General features: G+C 34.2%; 1 non-coding gene across 1 annotated transcript; it reads left to right on the top strand.

Moving 5' to 3' along the window:
* Positions 1 to 804: 804 nt before the first annotated feature.
* Positions 805 to 904, top strand: LOC117079718. The gene has a single exon (XR_004435570.1). It is a non-coding gene; the product is annotated as a small nucleolar RNA U13 (small nucleolar RNA).
* Positions 905 to 22,459: the final 21,555 nt, after the last annotated feature.

Raw genomic sequence — 22,459 nt, 5'->3', positions numbered from 1 at the left:
AAATAATGAAGAAACAAAATCCCCATAAAGGTAGACCCTAAATAAATATTATGTTTTGAAATAATCCTCTTCTTAAAAAGTATCACTTGAATAATCATTTTCTAAGTTAGAATGCAATATATTTTAATTAGAAAAAATTGGACAAATGTTTTAGAATCTCTATTCAATTTATTGACTGGGTAAATATCACATACAATTTGTATAATTATTTAAAGATGATCAAAAGGGACAAAATAATGTTGAGGCATAATGTGATTCGATTAATAGTTTTTTTTTTTTTTTTTAAGTACAAAAGTGAGACATATTAGAGAAAGGAAAAATGATTGGAAGCAACCAAAACCAGGACTCAGAAGACAGCATCATTTTTCTTCTGGTTTCTATTCTGTCTGAACAGAGCTTTGAGTTTCAATCTTCCCCAATACTATATCTCATCCTTTACCACTATCTTTCTCCCTTAAAGCTATTGAGGGAAGAGTCAGGGGGATGATAAGGAATGGAAGATAGCTGAGAAAAATGATTAATAGAATTCTAAAATCTTACATAGTTAAAAAGAAGTTACTATAGGGGTACCCTCTATATTCTAAAGTATGTGAACTTAGCTATACCTCAGAAAATTTATGCCATGTTCTCAAAAATCTTTGTTTCATTTTTCCTTTAGTTATAATTTCAGATAATTTCGTCCTTTTGTTCATATGGTGTTTTCCATTTTATCTTAAACCTATGCCACATAAATAAAATAACTGCAATTTTATCTCTATCTATCCATCTATCAATCATCTATAGTTAGTTGAAAATGTATAGGGAATCCTTTTGCAGTTCATAAGCATGATGATTGGGTTTTCACACTCCTGTGTGAAAAGTACCTTCCTCAAGCCTCGTTATAACATCAGCACATTACCTAACATGGAAAAAAAAATGTATACAGAAGCAACTTATACCATAAACAATAAGTAGCTTAGAAATACATTTTTCTCACGTCCAGCTAAGACGTAATGTGTCTTTCTGGCTAGCAAAACACTATGATTTCAAGTATTTTTAATTTTTCATTTATTGTTCCCAAAATATAAATGGATATGGCTCAAAGATAAATCAAAAGCATAAGATTAGATTCATGGGCTTATGATAAAGTCCTTAATCCTGCTTTCAAAATTCCCTTTACAATTGTCTACAAACTATTAAAATGTGAAAGGAAAATGCTCATGCCAGAAAAGATAGCTAAAGAAAAGTATCACCCATATACTAGAAAACTGGTGGAATTTCTGTTAGATACAATGTCAAAGACACCATTTTGAGTCAAATCAAATAAAAAAGATAAATCACTATAACACTAATTAGCAACATTTTACATGATCCCACTTCCTCAGCTTTCTTTCAAGTATATAGTATTTTTAGTCAGTATTAAGAGTAAAACCCTAAGTAGACTCCTTCAAATGCTACCCATTAATTTAGAAAGGAAAACTACACAGCCTTCATTAAACATTATTTGGATCTCTATCACCATCAAGAAACAAGAACATTTTAAAAACAGTCATTACCAAAATTAATTTCTTCCCACAATATTCCTGGGTAACTGAATCATCAACTGGTACCCAACTAGGAGTCTCCCTTTCATCTGAGGTCACCCAATCATAAAAATTCCTTTGTGGAAATTTTGATTGGAGAGCCATACTTATTATCAACAAAAGCCAACTCATTTTATTAATTTCAAGTCAGTATTGGCAAATACATGCAGTTTATTAAACTGTACGAATTTGATGATGTAACAACATAAAACTTTTTTTTCTCCTTACAGCACTCTTCTCTATTTGATATGGTTTGGTTCTGTGTCCCTACCAAATCTCATGTTGAATTGTATTCCCAGTGTTGGTTGTGGAGCCTGGTAGGAAGTGATTGTATCATGAGGGTGGTGTTCATGAGTGGATTAGCACCATCCCCTCAGTGCTGTTCTCATGATAGTGAACTAGTGAGTTATTGTGAGTTCTGGTTGTTTAAAAGTGTTTAGTGTACACCTCCCACCTCTCTCTCTCGCTCCTGCTCTAGCCATGTAAAGCGTGCTTGCTTCTCCTTCGCCTTCTGCCATGATTGTTAAGTTTTCTGAGGCCTTCCCAGAAAGAGAAGCCACTATACTTCCTATATAGCCTGCAGAACTGTGGGCCAATTGAAACTCTTTTCTCTGTAATTACCCAGTCTCAGGTATTTATTTATAGCAGTGCAAGGATGGACTAATAACATTATGCAAAAGTTATTCCTAGAGTAAATGCAGAGATTAAACAATCACCAAACATCCAGTTGTTGAAAAATATGACAGTCTTTCCTTGGGGCATCCTGTTTTCCATGAGTTATTCACGTGGGACCCCATTTTGCTTGGCATGTAATGGTAGGAAGTCCCCTTCCTCTCCTATTTTCCGCCTACCAAGAACTCCTAATTTTAACCTTTTTTTTTTTTCCCCAGTCCTTTATGTTTATAGACAAAAATCTGTGTTGTGTTGGGTTATGGTTGGGGATAGCATAGCTTGTTCAACCCATTCTCAAGTCCTGAGAAAGGAGTTTAGCTCCAAATGTCTTTTTACTGCTTATATAACATATGTGGATTTTTTTTCCTTGGCTTCAGCCTCTAATTCCCACTTCTGTTGCAACAAGAATCTCACATTCAACATGTTCTTAGACATGGAGGCTTTTGTAATTCAAAGATATGACAATGCTGTGAAAGCATTCTGCAGCCAACAGTGTTGGAAGCAACAATCTGACAAAAATTCTTAGAGAAGTCATCAAGCAAGAGAATAATCCAAGTTAGGGAAGAACTATTTAGAAATGAAAAATTGGCTTTCTAAATTATTAATAGTGATGATGCATCTAAAATAGATGATTTTTTACTCCCTCTATCCATAAGTGGAATTTATTTTCTCTTCTCTTGAATCTAGACAGGCTATGTGATAGCCTGAACAACTCAATATGGTGGAAATGATGCTGTGTCTGTTTCTGAGAGATTGGCACCCTCCATTTCCTGATGCCTATAACACTTGCCATGTATATTCCACTGCCCTGACACTACCATTCTGAATAGACCATGTAGAAAAATTGCTTGGAGCATTCCAGAGACTTCACAAAAAGAAAACATTGCTTAGCCATCCAGCTATCCCAGGCCCCAGTCCACTGAAGCACTCCATAGAGAGCCATGATAAAAAAGACAAGCTACCCCCACCTGGACCTGTCCAAACCGCAGATTCATGAACAAATGTGATGATAGTTGATATTTTAATCCACTCGGTTTTGGGGTTATTTGATACATAAGCAGAACATAGAGTATAAGCAGAACATACAGTACAGAAAATAAAGTAACATATAAAAAACAAACCAATAAACTCCCTGAAAGAAATGTTTTAAGAAAGTGATAAAAATTATGAGGACATTATAGCTTTGAGGTAAAGATATAGAAAACTTGACATAAAAGTAGAAACTTGAGAAAGAGAAAATATACCTTGCTCTTGTTTCTACATGATATGGCCATAAATTTTATTTCTCTGGAATATTTTTCAGTTTAAAAGTCATAAATCTGTTTCAAAGGAAGGCAGTCCATCCCTTTAAATGTAGAAGAATAGAAGAAAAACACAGAAACATGAGAAACATTGTTATATCTCATATACCTGTGTTACATCAAATTACAAAGAGTATAGAAAATTTGAACAATAAATTAAGGTTGAGTGAAGTCACATTTGCTTTTGAACTCCCCAAATATGATATGATACCTTCTTCTTTCCAAGTGTTCATTAATATTTTTTAAAAAATTAATATTTCACGAGGCTAAAAATAAAACATTGCTAAATATAAGACAGGGAAACTAAAAAGTTTCATTCTCTAACCATGTTATTGAAAGTATATGTTAAAGTTTAAACCATGCTTACAGAACACTTGGAAATAACCCCTTTTCTCCAACACTGCCTAACACATGGTATAGACACCCTCTAAAACACTTTTCCACATCTGAATATTTATTGATGCAAAAAAGGACAGTAAAATTACAGCGGCAAGAAAAAACGTATGTGAAAACTTTGAGACAAAAAGCACAGTTTTACTCATAAATAAATAGCGTAAATAGCTTACTTTAATAATAAAGCATTAAACTTTTTAGATAAAAATTAAAGTAGTTTTATTAATTTTAAAAATGTATTTTCCATTTTTATTTCATTTTGAAATAATTAAATAATAATGATATATGAAAATAAATAAACTAACAGTTTAAGTGGTTTGAAAGTAAAAAATTAAATAAACAGAAAATAATAGAAAAGGGAAAAGTTAAAAATAATGTTGAAGTAAATACATGCACAAAAAAGCAAAAATATAATTTATAAATAATTTGTAGATCTGACTTTAGAAAGTTAAAAACTACAAGTGCTGCCAAGTTGTTTTAAAAATGAGAGAAAAATAGAAAATGGTATACTTCCCCATTCTCAAAAATAATAAACTGGAAAGTTTATATGACAATATAAATGTATATTGTCTTTATGGGAGAATAATATAGATTTATATACTTGAAAATATCAGAGTACATTTCTGAAAAAGTATAATTTATGAGATTTCACAATAGAAATATTTTTTAGCTCAATAATGTGAAGAAAACTGAGTGGGTTAATAATGTATTATCTTAAAAATGGCAGGATTCTGCTTGAGACCTTTTCAAATTGTAATTAATTTCAGTGCTTAATAGATAATTAAAAAAAATAAAACCATAGAAAGCTTCATAAGTCATTTTGTAAACCAGAATTTTGACAATATACAAAAAGTTTTACAAGAAAATTGGCAATACATTTTAAGCATATTTATAATGTAAAAATCCTAAAGGCAGAATGCCAAAATATTTTAAAATATATTGATCATTTTAATAATAAAATGAAATGCCTGTTTTGATACTAATTTTAAAGACTAGAACACATGTCAATATATATTTTATTTTGCAAAAAAAAGGGAAAGACTGGAGTAAGTTTGCTCAAGATCAGTACTAATCATCTCATAGATAATGTTGGAATTTCTTCTCCACACTTCTTTTAATTTCTAATTTTATAATAAACAAAATACTTACATAGTTGAGTAATTTCTTTTTAAATAAAATGTTAGTATTAAATTCTATTATTTGACTATATTGCAAGGATTGTACCATGTTCCAAAAGAAATGCCTTATTTTGTAGCATGTACAGTTTTTAAATGTATACTTTTAAATGTCCACGTTTTAATTTGAGAACTAAGAAAGTTTGACAGGTATCAATAATATGTTAGCCTCATACCAGACACTATATTTCTTTTTAGAAAATGTCCAGTTTAATGCAATAATATGTGAGAAACACTATTACTTTACACTTTATAGTATAGAAATCTATGAACATATTAAGTTTAGATAACATCAACCCAATAAAAAACAGTGACCTGTAGGTCATAAAAGCTTGCATTTTTAACAGCTACCCTCATTGTAGTAAATGAAAGCAAAGTTTAAATTATTTTGGTTGTAAAAATAAACACTGCAAAAATTTATAGATTTTAAAAGCTATCTTATTATCTAAAAGTATGTAAATGCATATTCTAACTCATTCTACTTTTATTTTATTAATTCTATTCCCAAGGGACTGTATACATTACAAAAAATGACTAAAATATCTAAATTTTCAGTTCCTATAGAATGAAAATTTTTCAGTCAAAAAAATACAAGGTGCAGCAACATACTAATCAACCATAGTTGAGGTCAAATGTGTTCAAAATATGTTGGTTTCGTTCTTTTAACTCTTTTTCCAGAGATGAAATTGTGTGTTTACTATATTATAATATTAAGGATTTGGATATGTTTTGGAATAGATCACATCAGTAAAACCTAAGAAAAACTTGGTATTCATTCAAACATTCAGCAAACATTTACTAGCTGCTATACATTGTATTGAAGATGGGTAGACTGTGAGTCAGAAACAGTCTGTAAAGGTTAGATCATTTTAATACAGAGAAACAGGTTTGTCAGTGAAAGAAAGCTTTTTGGTATGTAATATCAACTCATACACAGGCACAGCATCTGGGGCTAGTTTTGGCAATAGTGTTCCAGAAAATCTTCATGGACATTTAATGTTGATTTGACTTTGTAGTTGAGCAGAAAGGGCAACATTAATAAGTAATGTATTTAATAGCATGGCTGCTTTGGGGACCAGCAAGATATTCAGAAATGCTAGAGCATGGATGGTAGGGTGTCATGGGCAATAGCAGAAAGTATAATAATAAAGGCAGTCAAAAAACAGATAATGCAGGACTTTGTCTGCATTATTATGGATTTTGACCTATTCCCTTTATGTAATGAGGAGTCATTAAATAGTTTCAATCAGTAGAGGGCCATAATTAGATATGTGTGTTTATCCTACATTGGTAAGGATTATGGTGGGGGGATTCAAAGGGAAGGTCAGAAATCAGGCATTTATTCTAGCAATGTTTAAAGGAGGCAGTAGTAATATAATGAAGAATGAGAAAAGATATGAAAAAGAAAGGATTAATAGAAGTTAGACAGCAATGATGGTGGAGCCAGTAATCAAGACAAAAAATTTAAGAGAACCAAGATCAGCAGAGTCATGGAATCAAGGAGGGAGGAGCAATAAAAATCTGAATTCAGTTTGAACACATTCAATGTATCTGTGGGACAACAAAAGTGAGATATGAGGGAGTTAAATATCCAAGTCTGAATCATAACAGAATAATTTGAATCAGAAATGTTTTTATTTGGCTTTTTAGAATTTTGATGATTCATAAAATAGTGTGAGAAAAACACTACAAAGGTAATGAAAATAGTGGAAAATGCTCAGGACAGACCTTTAGGGGATGCCACCATTGCAACCTATGCAAAGGAAATTTCACCTATGAAGAACACTAAAAAAGGGTGATGAGAGAAATGGGATGAGTTAGAAGTCAGTAAACTTTGAAAGATAAAAGTGATTAACTTCTTCATATACTAAAAGGGAGATTCTCATGAAACAAACTCATGTTAATTTGATTGTGACTTAAATCTATGTAAAATTTTGCTTGAATTAGTCACAAGAGTACTTTAAAAATTTTGTAAAGTATGCAATTATCATGTGTATCTCTAAATTCATTTTTCAGAGTTTATGAAAAAAGTATTTGATAATGAAAAGTGTAAATCTCTCACTGTACATTTTAAGGACATTGATAATCACTTTATTCAGGAAACTCATAATGAATTCTTCGATTTTACCTACTTTACTGAAATTGTACATGTCAGACTTGGCAATATAAAAGCATTTGTTTACTGTTTTTCTGTCCTATTTTGATGAACTGCTTACTTTTTTCTTGTCAAATTTATCTCAAATTTCTAATTGTTCCATAACAAATATTTTAGAATGAAGACTAAAGTTTCCAAAGATAACATTTCACTTTCTTCCAGCTTCCATAATTTCTGTGAGGAATCAGATGAGATGAAGATAATATATTTTTTTCTAGCAGCTTTAATATTTTCTCTTTATTTTTAGTTTTTAAAAGTTTGATTGTGCTGTTTCTAAATCGTATTTTCTTCATGTTTATCTTGCTTGAGTTTTGCTGAGGTTTGTAAACAATGTGTTAAAGCATTTCAGTAATTTTTAAAATATTTGTCTATTATCTGTTTCTTAATCATTCTCTCTTATTCCAAATAGTATTTTGGATGGTTAAATTATACTCCATGGGTTTCTTATCTGATTGTTATTATCTTTTCCTTATGCTTCAACATACATATTTTTTTGTTAATATTACCTCTAGTTGACTAATCCTGTTTTCTCTTCTGTCTAATCTGCTGGTAAACCCAACCACTAGTCTTAATTTCAGATATTTACCTTTTAATTCAAGAATATCCATTCATTATTTTTATATATTATAAATCACTGTTGCAATTAGCCTTTTTTAATCTGTATTTTTATTTATCCTTTAATCTTCTTCTAGCTTTTTCAATAATGTTTTTATAACTTAAAGTCATTTGGTGTTAACTTCAACATCCGGATCATCTAATGGTATCCTTTTATCATCTGTTTTATGCCCTTGATTATCATTCCAATCCTGTTTGTTTTAAATGTCTCTAAATATTACATTTAATGATGAATATTTTGTATTAAAATTTTTAGTGGCTGAAGGTAATTTAGCTCTTACTAGACAGAATTTGTCCTTTCCTCTGCCAGGCAGAAAAAGTATGGGCTGAACCCTTTAATTAAAACATGCAGTGAACTGGCCCAAACCTGGGCTCCAGTTTTGATACAACTCAGACTATTCCTGGTATACTAAGTTCCTAGGACATGGCCTCCACATCTTTCAGTGAACATCTAGAGTGATCTTACCTCCCCAGGCTAAAGAGACAGAGGAAAATACACTTTGCTTTCAGAAATGTTTGGCTTAGTCTTTTAACTTCCTAACCCTCAAATCTTCAGAATTTAAAATTCTTAGAAACATTGATGCATGTAAGGATCCTTGAGTCTTCGATTTTGTTACTCCAGACCTTATATTTATCATTAAAACCTCTATTGGTTTCTCAATAGTGGCCCTTTCTAGGTCTAACACAGAAGCTTTGTCTTTGTCTAGCCTGCACCTAGAATTGGCTAATTCTCCCGGGAACATTTTCACACCCTTAGTGCACTTTGAGAGCTTCTCTGTTCTCTGCTCTCAGGAAGTGTGCTCCTTTGGTCCTGTTTGCTTCCATGGCTCTCTGACAGCTTTACTATAAAATGGCTGTAATATACCATTTTTTTCCTCATTTTTATTAGTGAAAGGATTTGCCTTCCATAGACTACTTCATCCTACTTACAGGAAAAATTAAAGCTCTTTCTTGTAAAATAAGCCAATATTTGGTTTCATTATAGCTTCAGTGTTGACCTTAGAATAACTCAATAATAGTGAGAAAGCAAAGAAGAAAGAACACTCAAATCTCAAAGTGTTTCTAACTCAATTGTACAACACATACAATTTTTCCTGTCTCCTTCAATTATAAAGTTCTTATGTCAACTGGTTTTGGCAAAATAATCTGTTTCAGGCAGTCCTATTTATGTCATTATTTGAGTCTAGCATAGATGTTAATACCATTTCTGCCTAATGACTTATGGCTAATTGTCTTCTTTGGAGAATCTTGTGTTCAACAGAACTAATAACACTTCCATTTAGTGTACAAAGTGTCTCTACTATAAAAATTCTGAACCTCTATGAGTCAATATTAAGCATGCATTTGTAGCTGTAGAGTTTCCAAGACTAAATCTGTATAATTTGTCTCCTGATCTAAATCCTTTTTACACGGAGAGCAATCCATCTGACAATCAAATGTTGAGATCTATTTATCTTCTTTTACCTTTCAGTTAAGGCAAAACAAGAGAATACAAGGCATGAGGTCTTTTCATCGTTGTGTACATAAAAGATCATAGAGAAGTAAAGCAGTGTGTGGAATGGGTTTTGAGAAAATGAAACGTTACTAAAAAGCATGTTTTATCACAACAACATGTACAGCTTAAAGATTCAAAATTAACTCTAAGACCAACATAAACTTGGAGGATAATAAGCATAATCAAAGAAAAAATGATTTAACATTTCTTCCCAATAAAGTATGAAACAAAGGTGAATTGGTGCCTAGCATAAGGTAGGCGGAAATAAATTATATGTCCAATTTCCCAAGAGAAAGATAAAATGGTATTTAAGGTATTTTAAAATGGCACATGGTACACTGACTTTGAAGATGTTATTCCAAAGTTCTAATAATAAAGAATAATTCATTTCATCTGGACTTCAGTTAAATGTGTTTTTGACGTAATAATACATTCACATAATATTCAAATATTTTAAATTATGATTTCAGGTCATGACTAATTAATCTGTGGGGTTTTATTAGACTCTAACAAACCCTAGAAATAGTTGGTAAAAAGAAAAATTATGTTTTAATGACTATTTTAAAGCAGTTCAGTCTTTAAAAAGAAATCTGACTCTAAAAGTTCAAAATTAAAATTAAAGCATGATTTAATGTTTAACTTCTTGCATTTGCTTGGACTGAGAATTAATAGAGACATCTAAATAAGTAGGTACAAGGAGACTTATTTTTATAGCATCATGGTTTTTATATTGACAATTTTCTTCAATTTAAAATTCACAAAAAGGTGATTTTTTACTTTTTCTGGATCATAGAATGTTGACATCTCTTCCTAGAAATATCTTTGCATATTTTCTATACCTAATAAATGTTGGCAATACTGAGGTGCCCAAAATAAATAATATAAACAGAGATTCTAAGTGTTTTTAGAATCAATTCATCTAATGCAACAAACAAGCATATTTAAAGACAAAGTGTATAATTGCAACTTTACAAAAAGAATGACTATAATGAATACACCTAAATATAGTATATTCTCCCAAGAGAATATAAACATAAACTACAAATCCACTGTGCAAAAAGATGTAGAATGTCAGGATCATTTAGTTTATTCCACAACAGAAATGGAGCATTAGGAAAGTTACGAAATTGGACAATGTGACTTTCCAGAATAAACAAAGTTTTGTGGAATTTATTCATTATTATAAAAATCAAAGGAGAATTCATGAAATTCTTCAGTTTGGCTGCAGCCTGAATTTTAATTCTAACTGTGTTTTCACTGGTTGGTATTAAATTAAGTCGATAATTTTTTAAAGTATTATGAATGATGTACTCACTAATGTGTCAGCTCAGAGGCCAACGTAACTTTTCTATGGATCATGATTGAAGGATGGTTTTTGACATTTTTAAATGGTTGAAGGAAATCAAAAGAAGAATCATATTTTGTGACACAAAAAAATTCGATGACAATCAAATTTCAGAGCCCATCACTAAAGTTGTATTGAAATACAGAGTGAGATCAGACATTGGGAACGGTCTGATAACTTATCCTAGTTAATGATTAAATGTTGCAGAGATAATATTTTGGCTATAGTGAGTTAAACAAAATAGATTATGAAAATTAATTACACATTTTTTCTTTTAAAACGTTTATTAAATAATTTAATATGACATATATGTCTCATATTATATTTCTATTAGACAAAGCTGCCTTGAAGATTGGTCTCACTAGTGATGTACCAGAGAGGTGTAAATAAGAGCTTCGTGTCTCTATTAATAGGATAAAGTGATCAATACCACAGAATAATTTTCAGATCCTGCAAGAGATTGGAGTTAACTTATACCAACAGTAACAGAGAACATGACAACATGATAAATGATGGTATCAGGAATATAGGGCCTATCCGATTCAAAGCCCCTACTGCCCCTAATTCTCCAATTTCTTTTTCCTTAAGAACTGATAACACTGCAAGATTCAATATTTTTGGAAAAGATGAATGTAGTGGCTTTAGATAACTCATACCTAGGAATCAACCAAAACATCCATTATATCATTATTATGTTTTAAGCTACCAAATAATTTCTTCACAGAAAATTTTACTACAAAATCAAAATTATTATAAAAGCAGAATAACTCTGATAAGTTAGGTATGCATCCTGAATGTCTGTTTATGCAGGTTTCCTCACACTCATCCCAGCCTTAAGATAGCTTAAGAGAACCACGCAGATACATTCAGAAAGACAAGAATGTGAACACAGAGTTAAGCCTGAATGTGAATGGGTTGAAGTCTTTCCATTAATGTTTCATTGTCATTAAATCAATGGCTATTTTTTAACTCAATAAATAAAATTCAGCACTGAATGTTTCTGAGAATAGTTCTCAAACTATATACTAAGTAGGTAAATGAAAATAAGAGGGCCAGGCACAGTGACTCATATCTGTCATCCCAGCACTTTGGGAGGTCAAAGTGGCCAAATTGCTTGAGCCCAGGAGTTTGAGACCAGACTGGGTACATAGTGAGACTTCATCTCTACAAAAAGCACAAAAACATTATTAAGTTGGTGCAAAAGTAACTGCAGTTTTTGCCATTACTTTTAATGGCTGGACATGGTGGTGCACACCTGTAGCCCAGCTACTCTGGAGGCTGAGGGAGAAGGATGGTTTGAGCCCTTGAGTTCTAAGCTACAGAGAAGTGTGATCATGCCACTACACTCCAGTCCAGGTGACAGGGCAAGACTCTGTCTAAAAAATGTATATATTTATATATTTTATGTCTCTTCTTGTCTATTAATACTACACCTCAGGCTAAAAGCAGCATTAGACAGATGTACTTGGTAGAAAAATGAGTATATTGCCAGGAAGTTGAACCTGAGTTATCTGAGAAAATGTTTCAATTATGCAGAAGAGGGAGTCAATAGGCTAGTTGATAATCTTCTATGGAGCAACTGATAGATTTTGTTCAAGATTTTCTACTGCAGAACAGCTTCCTACCATAGCCAGATTATACAGCCTAAGTTTTTAGGGGGATTTAGTCAACTTCTCTTCTTGTGCATTAAAATTAAATCTCAAATTATTAGCTGATTTATCGAAAACTATCTTCAATACTGCAGCTTTCTAACTTGATACTGTTAGATAGGGCTTCAGACTAGGAGGAATTTTTTTAATAAACACTTTTATGTACATGCCAAACACTCGTTACAAATCTCAGGAGGAATTTTCTTTTAGTGTTATCTGGAAACCCAATAAACAGGCACACATATTAGGAAAAGACTACAGTTCAGACTTTGGACACAGCAACCAATTGCTCACACCCTGGTAGTTCCAATTTGTAATGGATGAAACTCCTGGTGAGATGATTAAGCAGTTTCTCATATATTCTTTCCTTATTCTTGGAGATGACATTATGAGAATACATATGAGCATTATAATTTAATTATAGGAAACTTGGGATATTATTTCATCCAACATCAATTAAGCACATGTTAGTAAGCGTACTAGAAACTAGAAATAGAGAAATTGTTAGGTCCTAGTCTATGCCGTAGAAGAATGGTTCAATTGGGTAGAAAAGCCCATAGGATGCTTAGGTGATAGTTTAACCACGAATATGAATATATTTTCTTTTACTTTCTATCCAAGTTTTATGAAAATAGAAAAATGCACCTCATTTTATCCTACAATGGAAGTTATACATGCTGTCTTTTCTGTTTGTCATGCCTATAGGAAGTAGACTGGAGCTAAGGATGTGAGTATGTGGGCAAAATTATTGTAGTAGAAATACAGATAATATAGTATTGGGAGGAATTTTAAGAGGTAATATGCTACAAAGTATACTAAATGTCTTTATAAATTTGTATTTGTATGGTTATGGCTATCTTTTGCTTTGACGATCCATGAGTAAATAGCTAAAAGATAAATCATATAACTTAAAAATCCCAAAACCAAATACTGGAAGATATCTTCTACACAATCTGTAGACTTCTCTCATTTTAAATACTTTGCTATATAGATCAGTGGTGGAGGTAGCAAAATAAAAACAACAATATGGTTGGGAAAAATAAAGATGAGTGAGAGCATGCATCTTTTTAATGAATTTTTCAGGTCACTGATCAAGATTATTGATAAAGATTTTGAAAACCACTCATGACAGTCAACCTGCCATTAACACTTTGATCTGAAGACAAGTGAGCTTGTGCTTGGATAGCTTCTTTATTTCATGTATAACAAGGTCTCCTTGGAATGTCAAATCCTGAATGCTCACAATTTTATGACAAGTATATAGATATTTCTGCCCAAGTTATTTCTTAGCTTCTTCAACTAAAACTGCTCTGGATTATCTTTGTTGAAATTGAATAGTTTTGTCACCCCATTCCATTTAATAGTTTTGAGCAAAAAATGGGAAAAACAATTTGGGGAAAATAACTAACCTTTTCCTACAAACCACTTTCAGCCTGATGATATTCAATGTTAAATTCTGCCAGAACCCAACAAACAATCTGACTGACTTTTTCATCTTCAGAAATTCTTCTGAAGGATTGTATGTAGCCTACTTCTGATCAACTTTCTATTATGTTAAAACTTTCTAAGTATCCTCTGTTTGGGAACCAGTACAAAAATGTTTGCTATAAAAAATTCTGAGAATATAAGAGATTAAAAATGTGTAAAGTCTTTGGTCTCACAAGCAAAATAAAATATATCTATATAAGCAGGGTTTTTATGTTTAAAAATAAGTTTCAAAGTAGAAATTTTAAAGTTGTTTCTATTTATGAGACAGTCACCTGAGATAATTTACAAATTAGAAATTTTTTTTTTTTTTTTTTTTGAGACGGAGTCTGGCTCTGTCGCCCAGGCTGGAGTGCGGTGGCCGGATCTCAGCTCACTGCAAACTCCACCTTCCAGGTTTACGCCATTCTCCTGCCTCCGCCTCCCAAGTAGCTGGGACTACAGGCGCCCGCCTCGTCGCCCGGCTAGTTTTTTGTATTCTTTAGTAGAGACGGGGTTTCACCATATTAGCCAGGGTGGTCTCGATCTCCTGACCTTGTGATCCGCCCGTCTCGGCCTCCCAAAGTGCTGGGATTACAGGCTTGAGCCACCGCGCCCAGCCAGAAAATATTTTTAAAAGTATCTGTGGTCATTGACTTAAACCAGGAAACTTGATGAAGTTGAAAAAAATATAAAATTTCATATCTGCTGGATAATGGGCACAGACTGTATAAGTCAATTAACTTTCTGAGATTTAGGCTCATTTCCTTATTGCTTTTAGAAGATAACACCAATGTCATGAGTTGTTTATTAGATTACAGGCAATTTAGAAATTTGAGACATATTACTTGGAAAGTTAAACAAAGCAATTATCCCCAGTTAGCTGACTTTTATTCTACTAGTACTAACTGTAAATGAGATGGAATTTTAATGTGGTATCTTTTTGATGACTATTTAGATGCACATTTTCCTTAAGGCCTTCCCTGGCTCCCCTTACACAGAAGTTAGTGCTACTTTATTAAACCCCACAAATCCTCTTTAAAATATTACTATGTGGTACTTCAGTAAGGATGTAAACATGAGAAACTCCTTGTCCTCCACTCTCCCATAAGAAAGTACTTGTATTTTCTTTCAACACTCAAATTATTCTGTCTGTGACTCTCATTAGTTTCTAATGAAAGACTCTTGTTTTATTCGTTTCTTTCTTTCTAGCACCCTGTTGAATGTCCAGCTCAGATAATTTGATGAATGGGATTTTCGAAATAAAGTATATTCCTTTTTGTGAAAATTTAATATCTTTTGCCTATTAAAGAGGAACACTTTCTATTTTTCCCCTGAAGTGGTTTTCTAGCATGAGAGATTCAGTGTAATCTATACAGGAAATCAGTAATCAGTATAGGAAAGAGTACTGTAGAGGAAAAATAGGGAATCTGGCAACTGCTTTCCTGTAAATTTAATATAATATAAACCATGGCTGTCTCTTTACCCTGTATCTACACACGTTGGCAGAGAATTTGGCTGATAATGGATGTTAACAGTGTTTTTCTTAGCCAGTTGAGAAAATGGGAGAATTATAGGTGGAGTTAGTGGCTCACCCAACACTTGATGTGTGATTCAGCATCTATTGTTTAACCTTCACAGCTGTGTTCCATATTCTGGAAGGGATTTAATTTTTATAGCAAGGTGATGTGAAGATTGCCAAGGAGAAATGTTTATAAAAATGCCTAGTAAATTGTGAATCATTAAATCATTATGTAAATATTAATATAATCTTAAAATATAAAACATTTGTGTTTTTTTGAATTGCCTTGCATAAAAAGAAAAACAAAATGAAACAAATGCTCTCTATCTGGTACGTATTTCAACTATATAATAGAATATTTGAATTTCCTTTCGTTCCCTTTTTTCCATAATACTATTGGTTTTACTGAATTTCAGCTACTCAAATTATAGTTTTACATTCTGATGTCTTAATAATTCTAAAGGTAATTAACATTTTTGTTCAAAAGAACTTTCATTTTGGCTGGGCGCGGTGGCTCACGCCTGTAATCCCAGCACTTTGGGAGGCGGAGGAGGGCGGATCACGAGGTCAGCAGATGGAGACCATCCTGGCTAACATGATGAAACCTCTTTTCTACTAAAAATACAAAAACAACAACAAGAAAAAAATTAGCCAGGTGTGGGGGCAGGCGCCTGTAATCCCAGCTACTCAGGTGACTGAGGCAGGAGAATGGCGTGAACCTGGGAGGTGGAGCTTGCAGCCAGCCGAGATAGCGCCACTGCGCTCCAACCTGGGTGGCACAGCGAGACTCCGTCTCAAAAAAAAAAAAGAACTTTCATTTCTCAGCCAGAGTAGGAGATGCAAACTCCAAAACATTTTTAGTGTATTTTTTAGTTAACTGTTTGTGTTATCTTAATAGAAGTCTCAATAACTAAAAGAAATGCAGTCCAAATAGGAAGAAGGAAGAAGAAAGGAAATCAAATTTTCTTTGTTTGCAGACAACATGATCTTATATCTAGTAAACCCCATTGACTCAGCCCAAAAGCTTCTTAAGCTGATAAGCAACTTCAGCAAAGTCTTGGGATACAAAATCAATGGCAGAAATCACAAGCATTTCTATACACCAGCAACAGACAAGCAGAGAGCCAAATCATGAATGAACTCCTATTCACAATTGTCACAAAGAGAATAAAATACTTGGGAATACAGGCAACAAGGGGAAGTGAAGGACCTCTTCAAGGAGAACTACAAACCACTGCTCAAAGAAATCAGACAGGAAACAAACAAATGGGAAAAAGTTCCATGCTGATGGATAGGAAGTCAATATCATGAAAATGGACATACTGTTCAAAGCAATTTGTTGATTCAATGCTATTCTCATTAAACTACCATTAACATTCTTCACAGAATTATAAAAAAAAAAAAAACTATTTTAAAATTCATATGAGACCAGGAGCAATGGCTCACACCTGTAATCCCAGCACTTTGGGAGGCCGAGATGGGCAGATCACAAGGTCAGAGGTTTGAGACCAGTTTTGCCAATATGGTGAAACCCCATCTCTACTAAAAGTACACAAATTAGCTGGGTGTGGTAGCACACCTGTAGTCTCAGCTACTCAGGAGGCTGAGGCAGAAGAATCACTTAAATGCGGGAGGTGGAGGTTGCAGTGAGCCAAGATTGCGCCACTGCACCCCAACTCCAGCTTGGGTGACAGAGTGAGAGTTCATCTCAAAAAAAAAAAAAAAAAAAAAGAATTATGAAACTAAAAGAGAGGTCATATAGCCAGAACAATCCTAAGCAAAAAGAACAAAGCTGGGGGCATCAAGCTACCCAACTTCAAACTATACTAAAAGGCTATAGTAACCAAAACAGCATAATACTGTTACAAAAAGAGTCACACAGGCCAATGCAACAGAATAGAGAACTCAGAAATAAAACCTCACACCTACAACTATCTTATCTTAAAAAGAATCCTGACTAAAACAAGCAATGGGGAAAGGATTTTCTATTTAATAAATGATGCTAGAAGAACTGGCTAGCCATATGCAGAAAATTGAAACTGGACTCCTTCTTTACACTTTATACAAAAATTAACTCAAGATGGATTAAAGACTTAAATGTAAACCACAAAAATATAAAAACCCTAGAAAAAATCTAGGGGATACCATTCAGAACATAGGCCTGGGCAAAGATTTTATGATGAAATCACCAAAAGCAACTGTAAAAAAAGCAAAAATTGACAAACTGAAGAGCTTCCACACAGTAGAAGAAACTGTCATAGAGTGAACAATCTTCAGAATGTGAGAAAACTTTTACAATTTATCCATCTGACAAACGTCTAACATCCAGAATCTACAAAGAACTTGAGCAAATTTGCAAGGAAAAATAGCCCCATTAAAAAGTGAGCAAAGGACATTAACAGACACTTCTCAAAAGAAGACATACATATGGCCAAAAAACATGAAAAAGAGCTCAACATCGGCGAGTTCTAAGATGGCCGAATAGGAACAGCTCTGGTTTGTGCTCCCAGAGTGATGGATGCAGAAGACGGGTGTTTTCTGCATTTCCAACTCAGGTACCTGGTTCATCTCATTGGGACTGGTTGGAAAGTGGGTGCAGCCAACGGAGGGCAAGCTGAAGCAGGCCAAGGCATCGCCTCATCCAGGAAGCACAAGGGGTCAGGGAATTTCCCTTTCCTAGCCAAGGGAAGCCATGAGAGACTTTCCGGGAAAATCAGTATACTGCCACCTAAACACTGAGCTTTTCCAACAGTCTTAGCAAACAGCACACCAGGAGATTATATCTCACCTGGCTCAGCGGGTCCCTACACCCAGGGAGCCTTGCTCACTGATAGTCTGAGATGGAACTGTGAGGTGGCAAGCCTGGCTTGGGGAGGGGCATACATCGTTGCAGAGGATTGAGTAGGTAAACTAAGAGGCTGGGAAGCTGGAACTGGGTGGAGTCCACCACAGTGCAACAAGGCCCACCTGCCTGAAACGTACATTTGATTGGTGTACCTGAAAGTGACAGGGAGAATGGAACCAAGTTGGAAAACACCCTTCAGGATATTATCCAGGAGAACTTCTCCAACCTAGAAAGGCAGGCCAAAATTCAAATTTGGGAAATACAGAGAACACCACAAAGATACTCCTCGTGAAGAGCAACCCCAAGACACATAATGGTCAGATTCACCAAGGTTGAAATGAAGGATAAAATGCTAAGGGCAGCCTCAGAGAAAGGTTAGGTTATACATAAAGGGAAGCCCAACAGAATAACAGCAGATATCTTGGCAGAACCCTACAAGCCAGAAGACAGTGGGGGCCAATATTCAACATTCTTAAAGAAAAGAATTTTCAACACAGAATTTCATATCCAGCAAAACTAAGCTTCATAAATGCTGAGAGATTTTGTCAATACCAGGCCTGCCTTACAAGAGCTCCTGAAGGATGCACTAAATATGGAAAGGAACGACCAGTACCAGCCACTGCAAAAACATGCCAAATTGTAAAGATCATCAATGCTAAGAAGAAACTGCATCAACTAATGGGTGAAATAACCAGCTAACATCATAATGACATGATCAAATTCACACATAACAATATTAACTTTAAATGTAAAAGGGCTAAATGCCCCAATTAAAAGATGCAGACTGGCAAACTGGATAAAGAGTCAAGACCCAACAGTGTGCTGTATTGGGGAGACCCATCTCATGTGCAGAGACACACATAGGTTCAAAATAAAGGGATGGAGGAAGATCTAACAACCAAATGGAAAACAAAAAAAAAAAACAGGAGTTGCAATCCTAGTCCCTGATAAAACAAACTTTAAACCAACAAAGATCAAAGGAGACAAAGAAGGCCATTACATAAAGGTAAAGGGATCAATTCAACAAGAAGAACTAACTATCCTACATATATATGCACCCAACACAGGAGCATGCAGATTCATAAAGCAAGTCCGGAGAGACCTGAAAAGATACTTAGACTCCTACACAATAATAATGGAGACTTTAACACCCACTGACAATAATATACAGATCAACGAGACAGAAGGTTAACAAGGATATCCAAGACTTGAACTCAGCTCTCCACCAAGCAGACCTAATAGACATCTACAGAACTCTCCACTCCAAATCTACAGAATATACATTCTTCTCAGCACCACATCACACTTATTCCAAAATTGACCACATAGTTGGAAGTAAAGCATTCCTCAGAAAATGTAAAAGAACAGAAATCACAACAAACTGTCTCTCAGACCACAGTGCAATCAAATTAGAACTCAAGATAAATAAACTTATTGAGAACTGCTCAACTACATGGAAGCTGAACAACCTGCTCCTGGGTAAAACAACAAAATGAAGGCAGAAATAAAGATGTTCTTTGAAACCAATGAGAACAAAGACACAACATACCAGAATCTCTGGGACACATTTAAAGCAGTATGTAGAGGGAAACTTACAGCACTGTGTGCCCACAAGGAAAAAGCAGGAAAGATCTAAAATTGACGCTCTAACATCACAATTAAAAGAACTAGAGAAGCAAGAGCAAACACATTCAAAAGCTAGCAGAAGGCAAGAAATAACTAAGATCAGAGCAAAACTGAAGGAGATAGAGACACAAAAACCTCCTCAAAAAATCAGTGAATGCAGGAGCTGATTTTTTGAAAAGATCAACAAAATTGATAGACTGCTAGCAAGATTAATAAAGAAGAAAAGAGAGAAGAATCAAGTAGACTCAATAAAAGATGATATAGGGGATATCACCACTGATCCCACAGAAATACAAACTATCATCAGATAATACAATGAACACCTCTACGCAAATAAACTAGAAAATCTAGAAGACATGGATAAATTCCTGGACACAAACACCCTCCCAAGACTAAACCAGGAAGAAGTTGAATTGCTGAATAGACCAATAACAGGCTCTGAAATTGAGGCAATAATCAATAGCCTACCAACCAAAAAAAGTCCAGACCAGACGGATTCATAGTCAAATTCTACCAGAGGTACAAAGAGGAGTTGGTAACATTCCTTCTGAACTATTCCAATCAATAGAAAAATGAAATCCTCCCTAACTCATTTTATGAGGCCGGCATCATCCTGATACCAAAGCCTGGTAGAGACACAACAAAAAAAGAGAATTTTAGACCAATATCCCTGATGAATATCAATGCGAAAATCCTCAATAAAATTCTGGCAAACCAAATCCAGCAGCACATCAAAAAGCTTATCCACCAAGGTCAAGTTGGCTTCATCCCTGGGATGCAAGGCTGGTTCAACATACACAAATCAATAAATGTAATCCATCATATAAACAGAACCAAAGAGAAAAACCACCTGATTATCCCAACAGATGCAGAAAAGGCCTTTGACAAAATTCAACAGCCCTTCATGCTAAAAACTCTCAATAAACTAGGTGTTGATGGAACGTATCTCAAAATAATAATAGCTATTTATGACAAACCCACAGCCAGTATCTCCATACTGAATGGGCAAAAACTGGAAGCATTCCCTTTGAGAACTGGCACAAGACAGGGATGCCCCCTCTCACCACTCCTATTCAACATAGTGATAGAAATTCTGGCCAGGGCAATCAGGCAAGAGAAAAAAAAAAAGGGTATTCAATGAGGAAAAGAGGAAGTCAAATTGTCCCTGTTTGCAGATGACATGATAGTATACTTAGAAAACCCCATCATCTCAGCCCAAAATCTCCTTAAGCTGATAAGCAACTTCAGCAAAGTCTTAGGATACAAAATCAATGTGCAAAAATCACAAGAGGTCAGATGGAAAAGAAGAGATACCTGATGACTAGAGGCTGGGAGGAAGTTCCTGGGGGAAAAAATGGTTCATGAGGCTTTTTCCTGGAGATATTCTGAGTTTTTGTGGGTAAAGCATTTTTTTGTTCACAAAAATCTTCAGGAATATAAGCAAACATCTTAAGGGGGTGGGGGGAAGCTCAGCATCACTGATGATTTGAGAAGTGCTAATCAAAACTACAATGAAATACCGTCTCACGCCAGTCAGAATGGTGATTATGAAAATGTCAAGAAACAACAGATGCTGACAAGGTGTGGAGAAATAGGAACACTTTTACACACTTGATAGAAACCTAAGTTAGTTCAACCATTGTGGGAGACAGTGTGGTGATTCCTAAAAGATTTAGAACCAGAAATACCATTTGAGCCAGCAATCTCATTACTGAGTATATACCCAAAGGGATATAAGTCATTCTATTATAAAGATACATGCACGTGTATGTTCATTGCAGCACTATTCACAACAACAAAGACATGGATCAACCCAAATGTTCATCAATGATAAACTGAATGAAGAAAATATGGTTCATATACACCATGGGATACTATGCAGCCATAAAAAGGAATGAGATCATGTCCTTTGGAGTGACATGTATAAAACTGGACACCATTACCCTCAGCAAACTAATGCAGGAATAGAAAACTAAACACCATATGTACTCACTTATAAGTGGGAGTTGAACAATGAGAACACATAGACACAGGGAGGGGAACAGTGCACACTGGGGACTGTCGGGGGAGGAGAGGGAGAATATCAGGAAAAATAGCTAATGCATGCAGGGCTTAACACATAGATGATGGGTTGATAGGTGCAGAAAACCATTATGGCACACATTTACCTATATAACAAACCTGCACATCTTGCACATGTACCCTGGAACTAAATAAAATAAAATAAAATGAAAGAGAAGAAATGCAAAAGTTTTAGTTTATCAAAATGTTTCCAGTTTTATCCTATAAATTGAAATGTATCATCACAAGTTGTCTACTACATGAAGAATTAATAATCTATGATTTAATTTGCCTGTTTTATGACTCTATGTAATATTCACTCTTTATTATGATAAGCATTACCTAAAATTTTCTAGCATGATTCTTCATTTGACTTTGAAAAAATCAATTGCACTCATGTCCTAAGTCACGCAATTTCCATAAAATAATAAAACACGGATGTCAAACATAAGCCTGAATAGAAATCCTAGATGTTTTTGTCTTTACCTGTCATCCCTTTGCCGTGTACATATATGAATATTCATAGGGATAGTCATAAGTTTAATATCACTAAAAGTTTCTGATATTTAGTACTATTAA

This window comes from Trachypithecus francoisi, unplaced genomic scaffold (genome assembly GCF_009764315.1).
Source record: "Trachypithecus francoisi isolate TF-2019V2 unplaced genomic scaffold, Tfra_2.0 Lachesis_group7, whole genome shotgun sequence".
Classification (NCBI taxonomy): Eukaryota; Metazoa; Chordata; class Mammalia; order Primates; family Cercopithecidae; genus Trachypithecus; species Trachypithecus francoisi.
Note: the sequence above shows the minus strand (reverse complement) of the source record. Positions and strands in the feature narration are given on the sequence as shown.